At 43.5% G+C, this 21269-nt stretch overlaps 1 protein-coding gene across 10 annotated transcripts in view; it reads left to right on the top strand.

The window, feature by feature from the left end:
* The first annotated feature begins 14193 nt into the window (after positions 1-14193).
* Positions 14194-21269, top strand: part of ELOVL5 (ELOVL fatty acid elongase 5) — a 72961-nt gene continuing 65885 nt past the window's right edge. The window contains exons 1-2 of one of the 10 annotated variants that reach the window (XM_082729396.1): positions 14250-14560; positions 15674-15725. The gene's annotated coding sequence lies outside the window, so the exon portion shown is untranslated. Of the gene's footprint in view, positions 14561-15307; positions 15431-15673; positions 15792-21269 lie in introns of those variants that run through there. The other 9 variants (XM_082729395.1, XM_082729387.1, XM_082729386.1 and 6 more) reach the window with 9 other exon arrangements.

Here is a 21269-nt window from a genome sequence, read left to right as displayed (position 1 = left end):
CACCAAAGGCACTGTTTATACCAGAGCTGGTCTGTAGAAATTTGGATATTAAAAACCTACTCTTTCAGGGGCACCTGGGTGGCTCAGTTGTTAAGTGTCTGCCTTGGGCTCAGGTCATGATCTCAGGGTCCTGGGATCAAGCATAGGGCTCCCTGCTCTTTGGGGAGTCTGCGTCTCCCTCCTCTCCTGCCTGTATTTTCTCTCGGTCTCTTTGTGTCCAAATAAATAAACAAAATCTTAAAAAAAAAAAAAAACAAATAAAAAACCTACTCTGTCACCAGCAACAGTGCTATACACAGTCAAGACAAGTCAGACAGGACATAATCCTATGCCTTACAGGGCTCTTTTAAAAGAACAAAGGCACACTAAACCTAAAAACAGCAATAAATATAAAATATACAGAAAGAAAAAAAGCTTATTTGGTGCAATCTTTTTAGCAGTGCTACATGCTTCTGATCTCATTTGGGTAGAGAAGCCCCCTGCATTGTTTTGTAGAATAGTAAACTCATATTCTGAGGATATAGATTTTTCTTCAGGGAACTTGGCTTTCTCCCCAGTATCGTCCCAGCGTCAGAGCCATTTTCAGCCCAACTCAGGTGAAATTTTAATTCTGGAGCGGTCCACGTCCTTCTGATCTGGGGAGACCTAAGGCTTGGCCCCAGTGATGGCTATTCTTAATCTGGGGCAGAACTGGACGGTTTCCTAAACTGTGGGAGGGCTTTAAGGATATGCTGGAGTAAGGTCCAGGGGACCAGTGTATCTCAAACTCCTGAGAACCCACAAGATCAGCCCTCAAGCAATTCTGGATCCTATATCTCCCACTGGCTTCCCTGAGCGGCAGACCAAGTTGAACAAATTTGTCTCCCATTATTGTCCTCTCACCTTCTATACAACTTGTCCTTGAAACCCAGGACGCACTCCTGAGTTGGGGTCAACACTTACCTGGCTTCGGGGTGATTGGAAACTGCACGAGTAATAGGACAATATCGAACACGGGAAGATAATCATTCTCCAAGAGCAATATTCTGAAAAAAGGGGTGGTGCAGTTTTGGAGGAATGGAGTCAAGGGACCGAGGGAGTCAAGATGGATGGATGACCCTTCTCACAGTTTTATACAAAAGATCCTGGGGCACTAAGAGAAAACTTCCCAAGCCAGTGCTTCTTTATAGACGCCGGAGCAGATGGAAAATACCATCAAGAACACACTGAAGAAATCCCACTCTTGTGATTAACCTTACCTGTGCCTCACCCTTGTATCTCACCTCACCTGTACCTTTCACCTCAGATTAAAAAGCTCTTTCACATGTGGTATTCATTTGATCCCACGACAATTAAGAAACATCACGCTGGGATGACTGCCAAGTTATCCTGTTACTGCAGAGAAAACTATCTCTAGAAGGTTCCCACTTCAGCCACAAAAAAAAAGCCCTTCCTGGATGAAATCCTAGTGTGCGTCCCCTCCCCCCTCCATCCAGGCTTTTCTGTATGCATCTTTTTATACACAACCTATTCAGCCAAGTCTTAAATTCTTGGATTCATCATAATGTGCTACCCTCTTGCCCTCCTTGCAAGAGGCCTTCCTGGTGCAACAGACATTGGTGAACTCTTCACCACAGATGTGTATTCATCCTCTCCCAAGGTCCTCCATTGTCTAACCCACTGCTTTCTGAAAGAACATGGATGAGGAAGCCATTTTTGTAATTTAAAAGTGGCTTTTAAATTAGTAGCCAAATTTAGTAGTAGCCAAATTTTTTGAAAGCAAAAAGGAATAAGTGAAATTAATTTTTGATGTGGTGAGATGGACATAAAATTCACATTCAAAGGCATTTGGTCTATTCACAGTGCTATGCAAATATCATCAATGTCCATTTCCAGAACACCTTCATTAACCCAAACGGAAATTTTATACCCATTAAATAATAGCTCCCCAATTTCTCTGGCCCCAGGTAACATTTATTCTTCTTTTTGTCTCTATCAATTTGCCTATTCTATGTACCTCATATAAGTGGACTCAAACAATGCTTGTCCTTTTGCCACTAGCTTATTTCATTCATTTCACTTTCAAGGTTCATCTGTGTTGTAGCATGGGTCAAAATACCATGCCTTTTTAAGGTTGAATAATATTCAAATATATATCCCATTTTGCATATGAATTCATCTGTTGATGGACATTGGGGTGTGACTATCTTTTCAGATATGCTGCTATGAACATTGGTGTACAAGTACACATTTGAGTACCTGCTTTCAATTCTTTGGCTATATACCTAGAATTACTCTAAAACTATGTTTTACCTAACCCAATATATCCAAAATAGTACCATTTCAACATGTAATCTTCAGAGAAAAATGAGATCTTTTATAATCTTCTTTTGTATGAGGTCAAAATCCAGTTGAGATGATAAATTTTCACCAAAATTCATCTGTATTTGGATTTCATAAAACTTATAAAAAAGTAGAATCACATAGCCATGTTGTCCCAGATATACTTTAGGACATGTCCATAAATCAAAATTAAACAGAACTTAAATTCAGTTCCTCAGTCATGTTGCATAAATGCTCAATCCCCACCTGTGGCCAGTGACTTCCACACTAAACAGTGAGGATCTAACTGACAGGCTAGATAGGAATGCTTCTCTCTGCCCCCAGCACGGCCTCCAGCCTGCCTTCTCAGCCGGCCTCCCACTCTTCCCCAGCATGGATTCTAGATAGAGAGAGTCTCAGCATTAATTCAAGAAATATTTATTGAGCACTGGCCATGTGCCACTCATTGCTAACTGCTGGATATGATAGGAAACAAAACCATGTTCGCATGAAGCCTGAAACAAGTGGGGCCAGCAAACATAAAAACAAGTAATTTCAGAAATGACTCTATCTTATACATTGTTATAAGCCCACTGAGGAAAAAATGGTGCAATGCCAGCGCAGGCAGATATCAAAGAGATAATCACACAAATAACAATATCTTAGAAATTTTTGAAAAATGTATGGGGAAAAAAAAGATCTGATGAGAGTTGCAACAGTGAGTTTTATTTAGAAGGGGAGCTTCTCAAAGGAAACGACTCAGAGAACAGATGGGCTAGGAAAAGAGGTACAGAAAGGGGACAGTGTAAGTGACCAGGCAGAGGAGAGAGCACGTGTAAAACGACTGAGGTAGGAAAAAGTTTCATCTCTGAGAAACAAAGAGAGGAATTGAGTACTGTGCGAGTAAAACAACGGTGCCCTGGGAGGATGGCAGGTAGGTAGGACCTGCTTCATGCAGGGCTTCACATCGTAAGAAGGATTTGGGATTTGGGACCAAGTACAATGGGGTGTTAAAGGGTGTTGAGGGATATTGGGTTGGCTGGGTTGGCTTTTTTTTTTTTTCTTTTTTTTATTTAAGGCCATTCTGGCTGCTTGGTGGTCCTAACTCTTCAGCATGGAGCCTACAGGGGTCTTCCTTTCCTTCCATATTTTGACCTACTTCTTGGTGAGAGCTCAACTATAATTCTTGCCTTGTATTTACCTATTGTCACTTTATGTGCTGCCCTCCTTTACTGTTATCCATACACTAACTCACTAATGTCCCTTAATCCAACTGGAACCTTTTCTGGCAGGCAGGAAAAGCTGCTCATCTTTGTGTACCCACAACACGGAGCATGGAGCAGATATACTCAGCCAATCTGCTAAATCAGATTTTGTTAGAAGTCTGATCATAGCTTGCTTCTTTCTGCCTGCAAAAAGCATTCTGTGACTTCATTAACTCTGTCTTTAATCCAAATTTTCTGTACTCTGTTTGCCGCAAAGACTGAAGTCCCTGACCGAGATGCAGGGAGCCTTCCAGCATCCCTTCTGGCTATACTTAATTACGAAATGTGTATTTGTTTCAGGTAAAGCAAGGGTTGCAAAAGGCTTCAGCCAACATGTGACCGGGCATTTCAGAACTTCAAGGAACTCTCCTTCCAGAACCCTTCAAAGTTCTGGCATGAAAAGTATGCACTTAACAGAGTTCTCAAGAAACAGAAACTCATCTCCAAGAGGTGCTTGCGCTTGGCTAGGTGTACTGTCTTTAGCTAAGAACTCCAAAAGCGTTAGATTTCTTCCCACCTTCCACTTAAAGTGGATTGAAATTTCATCATCTCAGGAAAAGAAAGGTGAACAGGATCCAAACTTTTAAATTTACAAACCTATGACCTTGGCCAGATTAATCTGGGGCCTGTTCTGACATCTGAAAAGAGCGATAATACCTATTCCTACAGACTGGCTAGGAGAATTAAACTTGAAGTGAAAATATCAAGCAGCAGTGATCAAACTGCTTTCTATGCCTTTAAGTGTTTGGGGGACCAGGTGGGGGGGGGGGTGGAGGAGGTGAGGGAGTGACTTTTGCCACCAATTGAAAAGCCACTAGGTATCCTGTTAACTTTCCTGGTGAATAAGACATAATGGAAGATAAATCAGACTGGGAGAGCCCATTTATGAAATATTCCAAAAGAAATATTTTCAGTATCACAATTTATGAGGATATAAGTAAATATAATTTTAACCTCAGCAGGGGCAGTCTTTTGTTATACTTCACTCTCCGGAGTGGACGCACGTTAACAAATTCTACACAAGCCGAACTAACGGATTAGTATTTTTCTTAAATGATTTTTTTTTTTTAGATTTATTTATTTATTTGACTGAATCACAAGGTAAGGGGGGAGCAGGCTCCCTGCTGAGCAGAGAGTCGGATGTGGGGCTCTACCCCAGGACCCCCGAGATCACAACCATGACCCGAGCCCAAGGCAGAGGCTTCATAACCCACTGAGCCACCCAGGCGTCCCAAATTCACCGATTATTAAAAAAAAAAAAAAGAAAAGAAAAAGAAAAAGACCAAAGATGAGTAACGATTTGAAGCTTCTCTCCCGAGGCTTTTCCCCAGCACCAGACTTGGGCTGAGCTGCTCACAGACACGTTGGCTTCCTCATCTCCCTCTTTGCGCCCACCACACAGCTGCACCCAGTCGCGCGTCTGGGGACGGGGAACGTAATACGCTCCCATCCGGATGCTGGGGGGCTGGGTGTGAGGGGCATGGGGGACCCCCGGAATCAAGGCCACCTTCCATTCTTCCCCCAAGGCCCCGGCCATCCTCCGATTCCAGGACTCCGCAGTCCGGACGGCACAACCCTCTGCTCCCTGGCTCAGCGCTTCCCCCACCCGCAGTCGCCGGCCGGGTCAGCGCTGGGACGAGGCCGGTCAATGCCCGGGAATGACCCGGCCTGGGCGCGAGCTCGGGGCGAGGAAGGCGCGAGCGCGCGCCTCACGAGGCCCCGCCCCATCGCCAGATGCGGCGCTGTTGGTGCGCGGTGATTGGCGGGTGCGGCCGCGGGATGAATGGGGTGACCGCGGCGGGGGAACGGGGCGGGGACGCGGAGGGCGCCCCGGGCGCGGGTGGGGGGAGAGCTGCAAGGGGCGCAGGGCGGAGGCGGCACCGCCCTGTGCTGCGGCCGGCCAACGGTCCCCACACCCAGCGAGTAGAGGAGGGGGGTCCGGGGGGCGGGCTCTGGTTCCCGGGAGGGGCGGGCTCTGGTTCCCCGGAGGGGCGAGCTTGTGGGGCCCGGAAGTGATCGGGGCTCCAGAGGGCTGCGGTGCAGACTAGGGAAAGTGGGGGTGGGAAAGGGAGAAGCTGCTCTTTCCCCCAGGCCACCGGCATAGGGAATCCCCGCCTCCTGAGAATCCCTTCTGGGTGCTCCGTGCGTATTGTGCAGAGGGCCTTGCTCTTCGGAGTGAGAGCTATGATTGGAATCCTCGTCTGGACCTCCCTGTGTGGACACGCAGCTTTTTTCCATTCCTACACCAGTACCCTTTTTTTTTAGCTTCATATTTCACGTTCAGTCATTCAACAGATATCTATTATGTGCCTACTTTATTCCTGACACACCCCAGTGGGCAAGGCAGATTCTTTCCTAACATCCTGGAGTTTAAAGGCTAATTAGGCAGATAGGAATAAAAATAAGCAACCAAAACAGTTACAGATTGTGCAAAGTGCTGTGACCTGAGTATTTGCTAGTGACTGAGGAAGGGGAAATGCAAGAAGAGACTGATTTTACCCAGGATATTAGGAAAGACCAATGTGAGAAGGTGACCTCTAAACTAAAACCTGGAAAAGGGGCAAGTGAGCAGTGTTAAGGTGAGAGTATAGCCTTTGCAAAAACCCTGCTACTTCAATCCCCTTTTCTCATCCTCTGCAATATCTGACTTTTCATAGGACTTTCTTTTTCTTTTTTTTTTTTTGCACTTTTTAAGTGCAAACACTTTTTACCAAGTATTGTAGTGTTACTATCTCAATTCCTGGCACATACCAGGTCCTCCCAAAATATTTCATAAATATATACTTAGCACCCACTGATTTCCAGATACACTATTAGGTGCCTAGGACTTTTAAAAGTGAAAAAGTGACCTAAGCATTCATGAGTGTTTCCTGAATATGAATTTTGTATTTTTATGCTTGTCCTGTGTATCCACCATGGCACCATTTATCCCCTGTCTTTGGGAATTTTTCTTGAACACAGAGAGAAACTTTCCAGGCTTTCATGCTTTCAGAGCTTAATTGATCCAATAAACTAACTGGGACTACCTATTAGTAAGTGAATGTACAGTGTGTTATTCTTGTTTTATAATGTTTGTGTACATTTTTCTGTTTGTGTTTTATTAGTAACTAACCTGCAATTCCTTAATTCAAAGCAATAAATGAAATGAAAATTTGAAGAACTTGACTGGCCCACTGAGTTAGAAAATGTTTGTTGGTGTTGGGCTGAGAATGTACATCCCTTCTCAGTATGCCCTCATTCTACAGAGCAGTACCTTGCTTTGTTTACAAAGTGGCATGCCTTGATCTCCACCTCCTCCTTTTGAAATTTGTCAACCTACTCCCATGTGTGTAAATGTTTTCCTGGAAGCACACTGGGAAAGGCAACTTCTTATAACTAAAATATTGACATAGTTATCAAAACACTAAGCATACATTGATTGTTCCAGCAAATAAATAAACTTTATTCATTTGATTCTGTTTTTAAAAATAAAACTATTGACTTATCTGTATTAGTTGTCTATTGCTTTGTAACAAATGATCCCAAAACAGTGTCTTCAAATGTCTTGTTTTCTCCCAACGTTTCTATAGGTGAAGAATTAGAGCATTGTTTACTTAGCTGGATTTTATGTTTCAGGGTTTCTCACAGTCTACAATCAAGATATCGACTGGACCTCGAGTCATCTTAAGGCCTTGATAAGGAAGGAAGCACTTCCAAGTTCACTCTTGTGGTCATTGGCAAGATTCAGTTTCTTGTGAACTGTCATACTGAGGACCTCAGTTCCTAGCTGTCTATTGGCCAGAGGCATACTTGATTTCTTGATTTGTGAGCATCTTCAACATAGCCCCTTTATTTCTTCAAAGTATGCAATCCAAAACACTGAATAGAGATTGCCAGTAAGATAGCAGTCAGTTCTTTCCTAACCTAATCTTGGAAGGTCATTCCATTATTTTTGCCATACTCTATCCATCTGTTAGGAACAAGTTACTAGGATCATGAGGAGCACTTTCAGAAGTCGCAATCACAGGACGCCTGGGTGACTCAGTAGGTTAACTATCTGACTTCAGCTCATCTCACGATCCCAGGGTCTTGGGTTGGAGTCCTACATCAGGCTCCTTGCTTAACGGGAAGCCGGTTCCTCTCTCTGCCTCCAGCTCCCCCTGCTTGTGATCTCTCTCTCACTCTCTGACAAATAAATAAAATAATTTTTAAAAAAGTTCCAATCATATTATCAGAGCCCATTAAGCTGTTGAAATGAATTTAGGACTCTAAAAGTCTTTTTTGCATGTCATGAAACAGCTTCCTATGTCTTATTTGCTATCTTTATCATGAAGAAAGTGAATGGTCTTTTGAGAGTCTAGTTCATAAACTTTTATGCCTACTAAATATCTGGCATACCACAAAGCTAGAGGAACAAAGATGATACATGACACGTTTTCTGGCCTTGAGTTGGGGAAGAGAGATATAAGCAAATAATTATATTAATATTATAAGTGGTTTCTTTAAAAAAAAAAGGGGGGGGCCTGGGGTGCTTGGGTTAAGCCTCTGCCTTCCACTCAGGTCATGGTCTCAGGGTCCTGGGATGGAGCCCCGCATCAGGCTCTGCTCAGCAGGGAGCCTGCTTCCCCCGCCCCCTCTCTGTCTACCTGTGATCACCCTCTCTCTGTCAAATAAATATAATCTTTAAAAAAAAAGGCGGGGGGGGGGGGAACGGCCTGGACAGAGCACTCTGATTATGAGGAGATAGGAAAGAAACATTTTGTTCTAGGTCAAATTCAAGGAAACATAAAGGGTGGGAGAGGTGGAGACAAAAAAATCAAGAAAAGATTACATATAGTTTAAGACTATGTAGAAGTTAATCTTATTGATCAGCAAACTGCAAAAGTAATGACATACTTCTGTACCTTTTATTTCTAGATCTTAAATAGCCTGAAATTGCCTCAGTTATATGCTTCTAGGGTATCTGACAGCATTTTCAGTTTTATATCTGAGCTCATTTTATTGAGATACATCCAACAGAGTGCAATGTGTCATTTAATCATTCACATTAGAAGACAATCCTGTAATGGTCTTTAGCTGAAAGAGAATTGACTTAATGAAATTAACCTTAGGGAATGCACTTAAATTTGGGGGGGGGGGGGAAGATGTGCTTCACATCCAGATGCTGAGCAATAATTTACAAAACAATTGAATCGCAACACACTCTTGTAGATTTTTAGGTGAATCTCGGCATGCATTCACTCCTGGCAAACAGTGAACTTGAGACTGTAGAAAGAAATTGTACTACCAGTTTTTGACATGTAAGAGCATGTCTGATACTGCAAGGGTACAAAAGCAAGGCCTTTTATAGTAATTATAACTAAAATATCACATGACCTTTAGCATGATTAAATCATCATTTGGAGAACCTGTTTTGTGAATGACAGTATAAGGGCAAAGCATATTCTATACTCTATTCCCAGTACTAAAATCACAAGGAGCACTTACAGAACACACCGGTTAACCGGAACATATTCCACAACAATAGACACCCCATGGCTACTCTTTGCCAGTAGCACTTGATTTTTGGCTAGAAGTTTGGTTATTGTTTGTTTTTGTCTACTCCCCCAAATCCTTAGCTCTTTAATATGTGATAGAATTTTTAAAAATCAAGTTATGAAAGTTATGAAATAACCAACAAAGTAAAAGACACATTGAGAATCTGTCCTGTTTATAAGAAAATCTTATCTTTAACATAGCTAAGGATTTGAAGAAGTTGAGAACTGAGATTTAAATTCAATCTTAATATTAAAAGTAAATCGATAGGGGGCGCCTGGGTGGCTCAGTGGGTTGAGCCGCTGCCTTCGGCTCGGGTCGTGGTCTCGGGGTCCTCGGATCGAGTCCCGCGTCGGGCTCTCTGCTCAGCGGGGAGCCTGCTTCCTTCTCTCTCTCTCTGCCTGCCTCTCAGTGTACTTGTGGTTTCTCTCTGTCAAATAAATGAATAAAATCTTAAAAAAAAAAAAAAAAGTAAATCGATAGTATGTCAGACAGTGCTAAGTGCTAAGGAGAAAAATTAAGCAGTGTAAAAAAGTTCCAGAATATGGGAGACAGGGAGGGAGATGGTGCAAATTTAGGGAGTTTAAGGAGAACACTCTAGGAAGATGATATTTAGAGAGATGAGAATGGAGCAAGAGTGTAAGCCTTAGAGACTTCTGGCATGGTGGAAGAGTAAGGATAAAGGCCCTGAGTCAAGTCTAGTGCTAGGGAGGTAATTGTGGGTAGAAGACAAAGTAGCTTTAGAAGGTCAGAGAAATGACACAGGTGCCAAGTCAAGAAGCAACTTCATAAGCCATTGTAAGAGTTTCGATTTTTACTCTGAACTGAGATGAGAGGTTGATTGATGGTTTAAGTACACAAGTGACACTATCTGTCTTTGGTTTTAAGAGGATCGCTCAGGCTACTGTGTTGAGAATAGACTGTAGGAGGCAAAAGCAGTAAAGGTCCAGGCTATTGGAAAATTCTGGGCATCAGCTTATTGTAACATAAACCAGTGTTCGTGGTAAAGTTGGTGAAACGTAATGAGATTCTAGATATATTTTGAAGATCAAGTAGACAGAATTTAGCTGATGCATGTCTGTATGATGTCAGAGAAAGACAGAAGCTAAACATAACTCTATGGTGTTTGGCTTGGGAAACTGAACAATTAGAGTTGCCATTTACAAAGCTGGGGAAATCCATAGATTTGAGGGAAAATCAAGAGTTTCTTTCTTATTATTTCAGTTTGAGATGCCTTTTAGAGATCCAAGAGAAGTCATTAATAGGCAGTTATGTATAAAAGTCTAGACTTCAGGGGAAAATACACTTAGGAGAAATACATTTGAGAGTCAGTAGAGTATAGATAGAACCCAAAGTCATGAAAGACAGTGATAATAACGCCTAAGAAGTAAATGAATATACAGAGGATTGAGGACACAGGCTCCTTTCATTGTCCAGTCGCTCCTGGGTAGAGTACTAAAGAGTGTATAAAAGGAAATTGAGAAGAAAAACTGATTTTTGGCTAGAAGTTTGGTTATTGTTTGTTTTTGTCTACTCCCCCAAATCCTTAGCTCTTTAATATGTGATAGAATTTTTAAAAATCAAGTTATGAAAGTTATGAAATAACCAACAAAGTAAAAGACACATTGAGAATCTGTCCTGTTTATAAGAAAATCTTATCTTTAACATAGCTAAGGATTTGAAGAAGTTGAGAACTGAGATTTAAATTCAATCTTAATATTAAAAGTAAATCGATAGTATGTCAGACAGTGCTAAGTGCTAAGGAGAAAAATTAAGCAGTGTAAAAAAGTTCCAGAATATGGGAGACAGGGAGGGAGATGGTGCACATTTAGGGAGTTTAAGGAGAACACTCTAGGAAGATGATATTTAGAGAGATGAGAATGGCATGGGCCATGCCTTCAAGTAGTTCACTTCCATCGGGGTGAACACTCAAGGACAGGAATAGAGATAAACCCCAGTGCAGTGAAGAGGAGTCGCCTCAGAGTAACAATGGGCGTGGAGAAATGACTCCTTGTTCTGTGAGGAAAGGAAACTACCTTTAATCTATCTGCCTCCCACAAAGATAAGCCAGGCCAATGGGAACCCCTGGTAACAAGATAACAGAAAATACAAATTAGGAGATAAGAAAAAAGTAAGATGGTAGAAAAGGGGAGAGGGGAGGGAGTAGGAACCAGTAGAGACTTAACAGTGATATCCTTACCATAAACTAACTTATACCTGTCCTATATTTTAGTCAACTTTCAAATGTCCAGAGGCAAACATAGACTTATATTTAATCTCAAAAGACAGGTTTCATTATGTTATGCAAATACCTCCTGAGCACTTACAGTATTTCATCCTGAAATGAAACAAGTCTCATTAATAAGAATTGCATTCTAATGAAACCTTCCATTGTATTTTTTTAAAGATTTTATTTTTAGGTAATCTCTACACCCAACGTGGGGCTCAAACTCACAGCTCTGAGATCGAGTTGCATGCTCTACTGACTAAGCCAGCTAGGCACCTCTCAATTGTATTTTTTTAATTCAACTACAGATGCTACAACAATGGAATATATTTCCCAAGATGTTAAATTCTTTCTCAAGAGCAATATTGTAGTAACATTCTAATATGCTTGGAAGTGTGTGGTTCGAGGAGATATCAGACCATTGATGAAAATTAAGAGAAGGAAAAAATAAACACAGGAGGAAGAAGATAAAAAGGAATAAAATTGTTAACTATTTAATGAAAACAATTCGACAATCACTTCTTAGGGATTATTGTACGGATGTTGTAAAGAAAAAGGCAAGAGTTACAGGGTTTTTTTTTGTTTTTGTTTTTGTTTTTACTGCACTGTACCTGGGTTTACTCTTGATAGGTTGGTTATAAGGACTAGGATGACTCCAGCACAGTGTCTAGAACCTGGGTGGCCAAGAATCTGATTCGGACAGTAACTAAGATACTTTTCTTGAACCCTGGCATTGAATCCTAGGCATTCTTTTGATTTATTTTGGGAAAACAAAAACAAAAACAAAAAACACATGTTTAAGTTGGGGAGTCATTTCAGGTCTACTGCTTTCCTTAAAGCTTTATCCATGAATGTGACAGTGCTGCAATCTACCATAATTCATACTGTGGTCATGGTAGTTTACTCTGCTGCGTGTAAGATGAGCTTCAGGCTGGGGGAGAGGGGAATTCTCCCTAAATCATATATGTATTCAGAACCCTAAGTCTGGCTGGAGGAAGAAAGAGAACATGACTTTATTACTTTAGGTTTAAGAAGAATCAATAGTCCTGGGACACTATCTGACAGAAGTTTGGAAATCTAGAATAGAACATGGAAGCACCAGAGGGGTGATGCTGAAGGTGAGGAGAAGAATTCATTCATTCACTCATTCAAAACGTATTTACTAGGCTCTTAGTATATACCAGGGACTGTACTAAGATCTGTGGGCAAACAGTGAGCAAAATTCAACATGTTTCCCCTCCTGATGGAGTTTACAATCTAAAGCATTGATTTTTAAAGTGGGGGTACAAGCGTCCTATGGATTGAGCCAGATGGCACAGTTAGGAAACAGCATGCATAAAATATTAGAACTTTGTAGTTACTTTTGCCTTAACCTAAGAAAAAATATTTAATGTATGATTTGACAGTTATATAAGTCCATAATTTAAAAAAACACAAATATTTTGGTAGTACAGGCTTAAAACATTTTACTGATAAGTGAGCACAATAAAAACAATTGAGTGTACTGTAAAATTGACATTTTTGGAATACCAAGTTAAATTTGAAACTTTTAAAACCGGGAAAGACAGAACAGAATAGGGTAACAGAGAGCTGAACCAATGCCAGCCTTGGGTTGCTAGCAGAAGAGTGAAGAATCAATAAAATATCTTTACCAAACTCTTCTATGTTTCTAGCACTTACTTTTCACATGGCCCTTATCAGAAATCTTATTTAATCTGTGTATCTCGATTTCCATTGTAGCATTTACCACTGCATGGTGGTTGTGTATCACCTTAGGCAGAGGGGTTCTTTGAAGTGTTTTATTCCTAACAGCTAGCATGGAACTTGACAAACTGAAGCCATTTAATTTTTGTGGTGTTGAGTGACAATTGACTATTAAAACTCTCAATTATTTGTGTATGTTTAAATTTTTAAAATATTTTATTTATTTATTTGACAGACAGATCACAGGTAGGCAGAGAGGCAGGTAGGGGGAGGGACGGAAAGGGCGCGGTGGGGGGGGGGGGAGCAGGCTCCCTTGCGGAGCAGAGAGCCCATGCAGGGCTCGATTCCAGGTCTCTGGGATCATGACCTGAGGCGAAGACAGAGGCTTTAACCCACTGAGCCATCCAGGCACCCCTGTGTATGCTTAAATTGCCTTATTTGTATACAGTTTGTACACCTGTATTCTTACTGCAATGGCCCAGTGCCTGGAACACAGCTGGTACATGATAAACACTACACTGTAATTATGTAAAAGAATTTGCTCACATTAAATAGTTGACTATGCTGGCTCAATGGACATGGGTAGAAGAAGACGCAAGGAAAAAGGCTTAATTTCTGGAGCTTGATATGGGGCAAGGGTGGATTACTGGGATGACAAAGGCTTGAAGTTACTCAACACCTGTAAAAAAAAAAAAAAAAAAAAAAAAAAACAGCGAGGATCTATTTGTGCCGGGAGCACAAAACACTCCGCCTTAAGTGTTTACATTTGTCTATCTGAAAAGGTGTCACTTGCTTGGCCACCTTTCCTCCTTTTAAAAGCCTCTGGAATAATTTCTAGAGAAGAAATGAAGTTGGCAGTGACCTCTGAGAAAGAGTTCCTAAGAAAAATCACAGTAAGGGAGCTCACTATAAGATCAATTTTGAGTGCTTTTCGCTGTTGCCTTGTCTTGCTCAACTGCAGACCTTCGCTCTGGTGGTCCGCGTAGGTATTTAACCCTTTCAGCTAAAACCAAGGGGAACTGGATCCCTTTCAGAATCATAAAGGCGAGTGGGCTTCCCGTCGTCCAAACGCGGCCATACAACCATGCCCTGCCTGGCTTTCCGCGACGCAGGGTTCAGGGCATCAGGAACTTCACCGCCGCTATTGCGCAGGCTCTGCGTTCCACGCAGGCTTATTAGAAGGCGACGGGGGAAAATTGCCCCGACACACGTGAACCCGAGGGCACCAACCCGGGCCTCGGCTCCCCGCTGCCTCGGATTCTGGAATTTACAATCACGAAAGTTCTATTGTTTCGCTATTGGCTCCAGGGCCGCATGACATCATAGCGCTTGATTCAGCCTTCGGGCGCCGATTGGCTGGCCGCGCCATTGTGACGTCACGGTCAGCCCACGTTCTGATTGTAGATACCCGGCGCCTTCCTCTTCCCATCGCGGCGGTTCCGCGCTACCGGAGCCTCCCTCTCACAGCCTCCTCGGCTCCGCTGGCCCCGGGCGCCCCTGCCGCCGCCGCGCCGCTTCGCAACGCTGCGTCTGCCCCTCGGACTACGAGGTAAGCCGTCAGCTCCCTGGAAACTTCGCCTGGGGCCGCCGCTCGGCCCTGACACCGGCGCGGGCGCGCGGCCGGGACGCGAGGGCTGCGACCCCGCCGTTAGGACCGGACCCAGGGCAGTTACGGCCGCCGGCGTGCGTCCGCGTGGTGGAGAAGCGCGGCGGCCCCCGGGGCACGGACGGCCGGTGCGGGAGCGCGGTGCCGGCGCGAGGCTGGGCGCCTCGGGAGTTCCCCCGTGCTGCAGGCTCACCTGCTCGGCGAGGGGAAGCCGCCGGCGGGGACGTTTGCTCGCTGACAGGCGCCGCGGGGACCCACACTGTGCCCAGACCACGAGCGGGAAGAAGGCTCTCAGAGCTCGAGTCCGCCCGCCCTGTCGGGATGAACTCGCAGAGGAGAGGACCAGGGAAGCTCCCGCCGGGAGAGAGAGTGCTCTCGTTGGGTCAGAACGGAACCTCGCTGAGTTCGGAGAACCTCTGCCGGCTCGCCCGTCCGCTCGGCACCGAGAGCCATGGCGCGCCCTCCCTCGCCCCGCGCGGAGCCCGCGGAGCCGGCAGTGAAGGGACCTCCCCCATCCCCGCCGGCCTTTCCTTTTTCCCCTTCCTCTCCCCGCCTCTGCCTCCCGGAGGGAAGCCCGCTAGCTCAGGGCCACTCCAGTTTTATTAAAACCAGAGAGCTGCAGCCGGCGGTACTCGGGGAGGGATGAGGCCGGCAGGGAAGCGGAGGGGGAGGGTGGGGGGGGGCGGGGACTCGAGGGCGATCTGGGCGGCCCTTTGGGGAGTCCCGGCGCGGGAGCCGAGGACCGGGAAAGAGGAGCGCAGCGCAGCAGCGGTTCTGTGCTGGCGAAGCCCCAGGTCGTGGCTTTTGAGACTTGTAAGGGAAAGTGCCCTTTTACAGTTTCCACGCTTGCAAGACTCGCTCCTCTGTGCCGCGTCTGCCCGCCCGCCCGCGTCTGGGTGGTGGTGGGGCGGGGGGGGGGGGGGTGGGAGTCGTGCCTGAAGCAAGAGTTGTTCTTTTGAACTGTCTCTTGCAACCGTTCCGTTCTCTTGCACTTTAAGGGTGGTTTCGCCTTCTCACGACTGTAGTTAAGCTCATCTCCCGGTTTCTTGATTGCAGATTTGGAGAATGCATTAGGCCAACTTTGGTGCTCCAGGAATACGACTCTTTCGTACGTGGGGCTCACATATGGAAGAAGCCGGTGCCTGACTTATTAGCTGGGCTGGGGAACCGAGAGGTGCCAGCGGTGGGAGTTGGAGGGGCGGAGGGCGGGTAGGATTGTGGCGAGGGAACAGCCTTAATTCTCCAATAACGGACCCGAGGCAGGAAGTGCTTTTTAGAGTTGTGCGGAAGAGCTAATGTTGCTTGTGAGATTTAGTAACGTGTGCTTCTAACTGCTTGGTAGATAACCTGTTGGTTTACACTTGTTTTACTTAAACATCTCAGTCAACAGCATTTGGTGCAGAATCTGCAGATACCGACATGGCGGGTTTTGCATTCTATGACTGTGGATGTACGCTGTAACTTTGTATCTTCGGTTAGGACACGAGTGAATTCCTTTTGTAGTCAGCTTCAGATGCTGCCTGGGATTCTCCTTGTAAACTCCGCGCTTGAAGGAGAAATGTAGCTCACGTCCCTTTTAGCTTCTTACCCCAGATTATAAATTCTCATTGCCGGGAGCTGTTGTTGTACTGTTTCTCTTTTTGCATTTTCTTTCCCATTTCTAACTGAAGACAAAAAGGAAAATGTCATTGATGGCTACAGATGGCTAATTTTACAGAATATGGAACTTCGCTGAAAAGTGAAAGTAGAAAGCATATTAAAATTTGTCAGATTTTTCAAGAAAAGTGTCTATGACTTCAAACACTATCCTCGTCCCCTTGACCCAATTTTCTTATGTATAAATGGGTGTTTTCTGTTGCAGAATTTTTATAGATTTCAGGAGCTACTAATGGAAGTCTGGGTTGGGGTCCACCAAATAGTGGTTTAATAAATGTTTCCTTATTTTTCTTCCTGGGAAAGTGAGATTTAGAGGATGTGGCCAAGAATAAACCTCAAGAATCTCAGTTTTAATCTTAAAACTTTAGGTTTTCACAGATACGAAATCCAGTATCCTTATGAAGTCACTTTTGAAGTGAGGTAGGTTATCTCATTGCCTGGAACTAGCAGAGCCTCGTTTTTTCCACCTGACCTCTTAGAGACCTTAACGTGTATGCAAAGATTTTTTTTTTTAAATCTTTTCAATATTTTCAATATTATTCAATATTTTCAGTATTATGCTCTCAGCATAATATTGATTGCCATCCTGCTGCTAGAGGTGAGTCTCAATCCTTGGCTGTCTTATTTTCCAGATGAATTATATAATCAAGGCAAAACTGTTTACCTTCCTTTCAGGCAACTTTGATGTCCAAGGAGATAGTAGAGAGTGTGAGTGATAGTTTTATTTCTTTTTTTACTTTTACTTTACTTTTTTTCAACATCATTTTGATGTTGAATTCCTCTTCTGTGCTGCTAACTCTTCTGTTACTGATGGGATGATCTTTCCAGTAGTTGTCCATAAATACGTCTTCTTTTTTGAGGGACATTCAGTTTCAGGAATCGATGGGAGCCCCTTCTGATTAATAGTTGTTTGCCCTATGTAGTTCTTACCTGTTTGGAAAGCGCTGTCCTTTACTACTTCTTTGAAAGAATTGAGACCTAAGGCCTAGAGATGCCAAGCGACTTGTCCAAATTGACAAAGCCTTGTCTCCAGTATTATACCCACTTTTTCTGTTCTGTACTGCTAGGATTTGTTCAGTCAGCTGTGTCTAATCTATGTAACTCTGTTACACTGTAACTTAAAAATCTAACCTAGTCAACCTAAGATTGAGTTTGTCATCTTTCAGATCTACCTAAAATCTCTTCCCTTCCTTTTTTTCCCCTAGATGTCTTTTTAATTCATTGACTTGTCAGTTATATGTAGTTTGTGTGTGTTGGGAGAAGTTATATACAAAGCCGAATGACACAGTTCTGACTCCAAAGGTCTTCCTGAATTGATTTACATGTTAATTCTTTCATACCCATACAAAATCTATGCCTTGCACTAAAAAGGGGGCAAACACAGATTTCTGGAGGACTTGTGTAACTATGTCTGGGAAAGCTTTATGTGGCAGAGCTATTTATGTTAGACATATCAATGCTTACCACCATAAGATTGGTTAGGATGCTTTCAGTACATACAGGAAACAGAAGACCTGACTCAAATGGGCTTAAATGACCACCTGACCTGAAAAATTCTGGGGGCAAAAGTTCCTATCAGTGTCTCTGCAGTCCTTTCAGATGATGGTTATGTCCAGAGGCTGATTTTGCAAGATGACTGCCAGCAACTCTCTGGAATTCATTAACATATTCTCATGTAGGAACATCATTTTCCATCACCTTCCAAAGAGGGTTCTTGGCTTTGAGGGAATTAACTTAAGCCTGGAAATCTGGTAACCTGGGAACCCACCCCAGAACTGAGGAAGTGGATTTAAATCTCACCTCACCTGTTGAGCTGCCACTGTACCTTCAGTGAGGACCAGTGTGGACACAGGGAAGTCAGCCACATTGTGAACTGGAAGGGACTCCAAGGATGTCAGTCCTAAAGAGATGATCGGATTAAAGTGGGTAGAATTGAGTCAGCATTTGAATGTAGCCTTAAATTTCATAAAGGAGTCTTACTGATTTGAAGAGAGAGGACAGGCATTCCAGGACAGAAGGAGTTCGGAGAGCAAACATCTGTGGAATCGCTGGGCAAAAATCGAGTAACCCAGTTGGCTGAAGCTGATACTGCAGAAGTCAAAGAAAAGGTTACAAAGGCAAGTTGTTGATGATAATAATGGCTCTTTATTACTGAGCTCTTATTAGTGTCAAACCCTACAGTGAACGCATTATATGGATTTATTCCAGTTGCTCTTAATTGGTGCTGTGAACCTTCCCCGCTTTACAGATGAGGAGTTGGAGGCTTAGTGAAGTTTAGACCCTTGGCCAGGGTCACTAAACATTCCAGCCCAGGTCATCTTGAGCCCTTAGCCTGGCTGCTCTCCTGAGGTTACAGAGTAGCACTGAAGCTTTCGAACTAGGAGTACATTATGACTGCGGTGCTCCAGGAGTATGACTTATCAGAATGTGTAGGATGGATTGGCTTGGACAGAGGCTAGGACTTGGAGATGGGTTGGGAGGCTGTAAGGCGGCCAAGGGCAGTGAGAAAACCCCACGTGGAACCACAGCCGTGAGCACAGGCTGGGGAGAGCTACTTAATTGTATGAGATTATTTCTAGGATAAGTACATGAGACCTGGAGACCAGTGGATTTGAGGGCCAACAAGATGAAGAACACTCATAAGACGGGTCGAAGAAACGTGGCGTTACAGAGGAAGAAAAAGGAAGCTTTGCGATCAAGTGGAATATCCAGATGGCCCAGATACATATCTGGACAAGCTGCTTCACACACACACATCTCTGTTGGCCACTTTTTTTTGGTCACCCTTAACAGCTCCGTGTTTCCACATTTCATCCATTTTCAGTGTTGCTCATGTTTCAGCATATCTTGGGAGAGACGCGACTTACAACCCCGTGGCCTCTTAAAATCACTGCCGGCACTTCACATTTTAATATTACTGAAATTAGAACGCTTCCCAACTTTTAATGAAGTATCATTGGTGAGAGTAGGAAAAGCCAGTGTTGGTAAACTCATGCAGCTGATTCTGGCAGAACCATGAGTAAGAACCAAGGCTGCTGGGCTCCATCCCTCAGCTGACTTACCTCAGCTAGTGTAATCCGAAAATCAGTGATACCTCTTGACAGGATTAGTAAAGTGTATGCATAGTTCTTTATTACAACTGAAATAATTTGAGAAGACGGGAAAGCATAGTTGTTTAAGTAGGGGGGCCTCACCTTTGTATAGAACCTGGCTTCCTATCCTAACTTGCCACCAACCAAGAGAAAATCAGCTCTGGGTATTGGTCTCTTTTTCTTTAAGAGATTAAGGTGACTTCCAAGAACTAAATTTTTTTATTTTTACTTTTGCCAAGAGCAAATCCCTTGTCTCTGTTTGACTAGGGATAGAGCATGGAAGTTGAAATCATTTAGGTTCTAGAAAGGCAACTGCAAAATCAGTGATGGGAGTTACAGTGTTCTCTTTGAGGTTAAGCTAGACTGCTGGACATGTTCTGGCCGAGCAAAGTGAATTGTTTAGGAAAGTAACCTGACCTAATTTTGAGTATTAGTAATACAACAGCCCCCCCCCACCCCACTCACCCACACATATCCCCAATCCCCCTTTGAACCCATAAATGTTATCATTAACAAACTGTTTGGTTCGCAATGGGCTCCTGCTAGTATATTTTCTCAGTGGGAACTTTTTTTTTGACTTGTGTATTTCCTTTTATATTTGTGTGGTCCCTGTATATAAAGTATTGGTACTTAGTGTTCAGAAAGACTAAATTCCCACCCTTCCTCCTCCCCAGCCCCATTCCATTTGTTTTTGAAGTACAGTGATGTGTAACCTTCTTTCTTAAATTAGACATTTGCACTTTTGTTTGATGTCTTTCCTGACAGAGATTTACGTTATCATTTCTTTTTAAAAAGTGTTTCTGTGCTGATACTGTCATGCTTTCTCTTGTTAGGAGAGTAACCATTTTCTTGAAACACCTGCAGTTTCTAAGTATAATCCTACTACGGTTAGGGCCCTCCTGCTAGCACATGCTGGTTACAGTTTCCATCTCTAAGAAGTTCTACCTTTGCCCTTTCCTGTCCCCATTGTCAACAATTTCACCCTGTCAGAACAATCTTTATAAGCCCATACTAAAAAGACCTAATTAAAGTCATGCTGTAGAATTGGCTGTTCAAGTGTTTATTGTATCTGTTATACTGAACCACAGAGTACCTGTTCTCCTCTTGTCTTGGTATAATAACAAATGCTACTACAGAGTAGTTGTTACAAATTTCTCTTTCCCCAAAGAATAGTTCTCATGACACCAAATTCGATAATTATTCATTACCTCTCTGGGAATTTGGCAGTGTGGTGTATGTCTCTAGGGGGTAGTATTCAGGATACTTCTGCTTCAGTTTTTGGCAGAGGAAGTAAATTAATATTTACAGAAGTTGTTACCTCCATCTGCCATATTTGTGAGCTGTTATGTACCTCTGTGAAAATTTGCGTTTTACTTCTTACAGAGCTTCTAAATATTTACTGTGGATCTGAGGTACATTTGTAAGAGCATCTAGTATGCCTTTTTTTAAGTAAGCAAAGTTATGGGAAGTCCATTAAAGCTACTGCCTTTCAAGTTAGCAGCCACATATCCAGATGGGGTTCCAGCTCTGCCACTTATGACTGGGTAGAACTGGGAGGTGGTAATATCTTTGCCTACTTTGGAAGGGTATTCAAACCATCAGTAGTAAACATGAAGGTTAAGTTGGGGGCTGAATTTGATAATCATGGTAAAAAGATCTCTCTCTTGTATAGGATGTCCATTGAAGCATTGTAATATAATAACAAAAGATTGCAAGATACAATAGGGTAGGGGCGCCTGGGTGGCTCAGTGGTTTGGGCTGCTGCCTTTGGCTCGGGTCATGATCTCAGGGTCCTGGGATCGAGCCCCGCATCGGGCTCCCTGCTCCGCAGGAAGCATGCTTCCCTCTCTCTCTCTCTCTGCCTGCCTCTCTGCCTACTTGTGATCTCCGTCTTTCAAATAAAT

Source organism: Mustela nivalis (genome assembly GCF_964662115.1).
Source record: "Mustela nivalis genome assembly, chromosome: 5".
NCBI lineage: Eukaryota > Metazoa > Chordata > Mammalia > Carnivora > Mustelidae > Mustela > Mustela nivalis.
The sequence above is the reverse complement of the archived record's forward strand: the minus strand, read 5'-3'. Positions and strand labels throughout refer to the sequence as shown.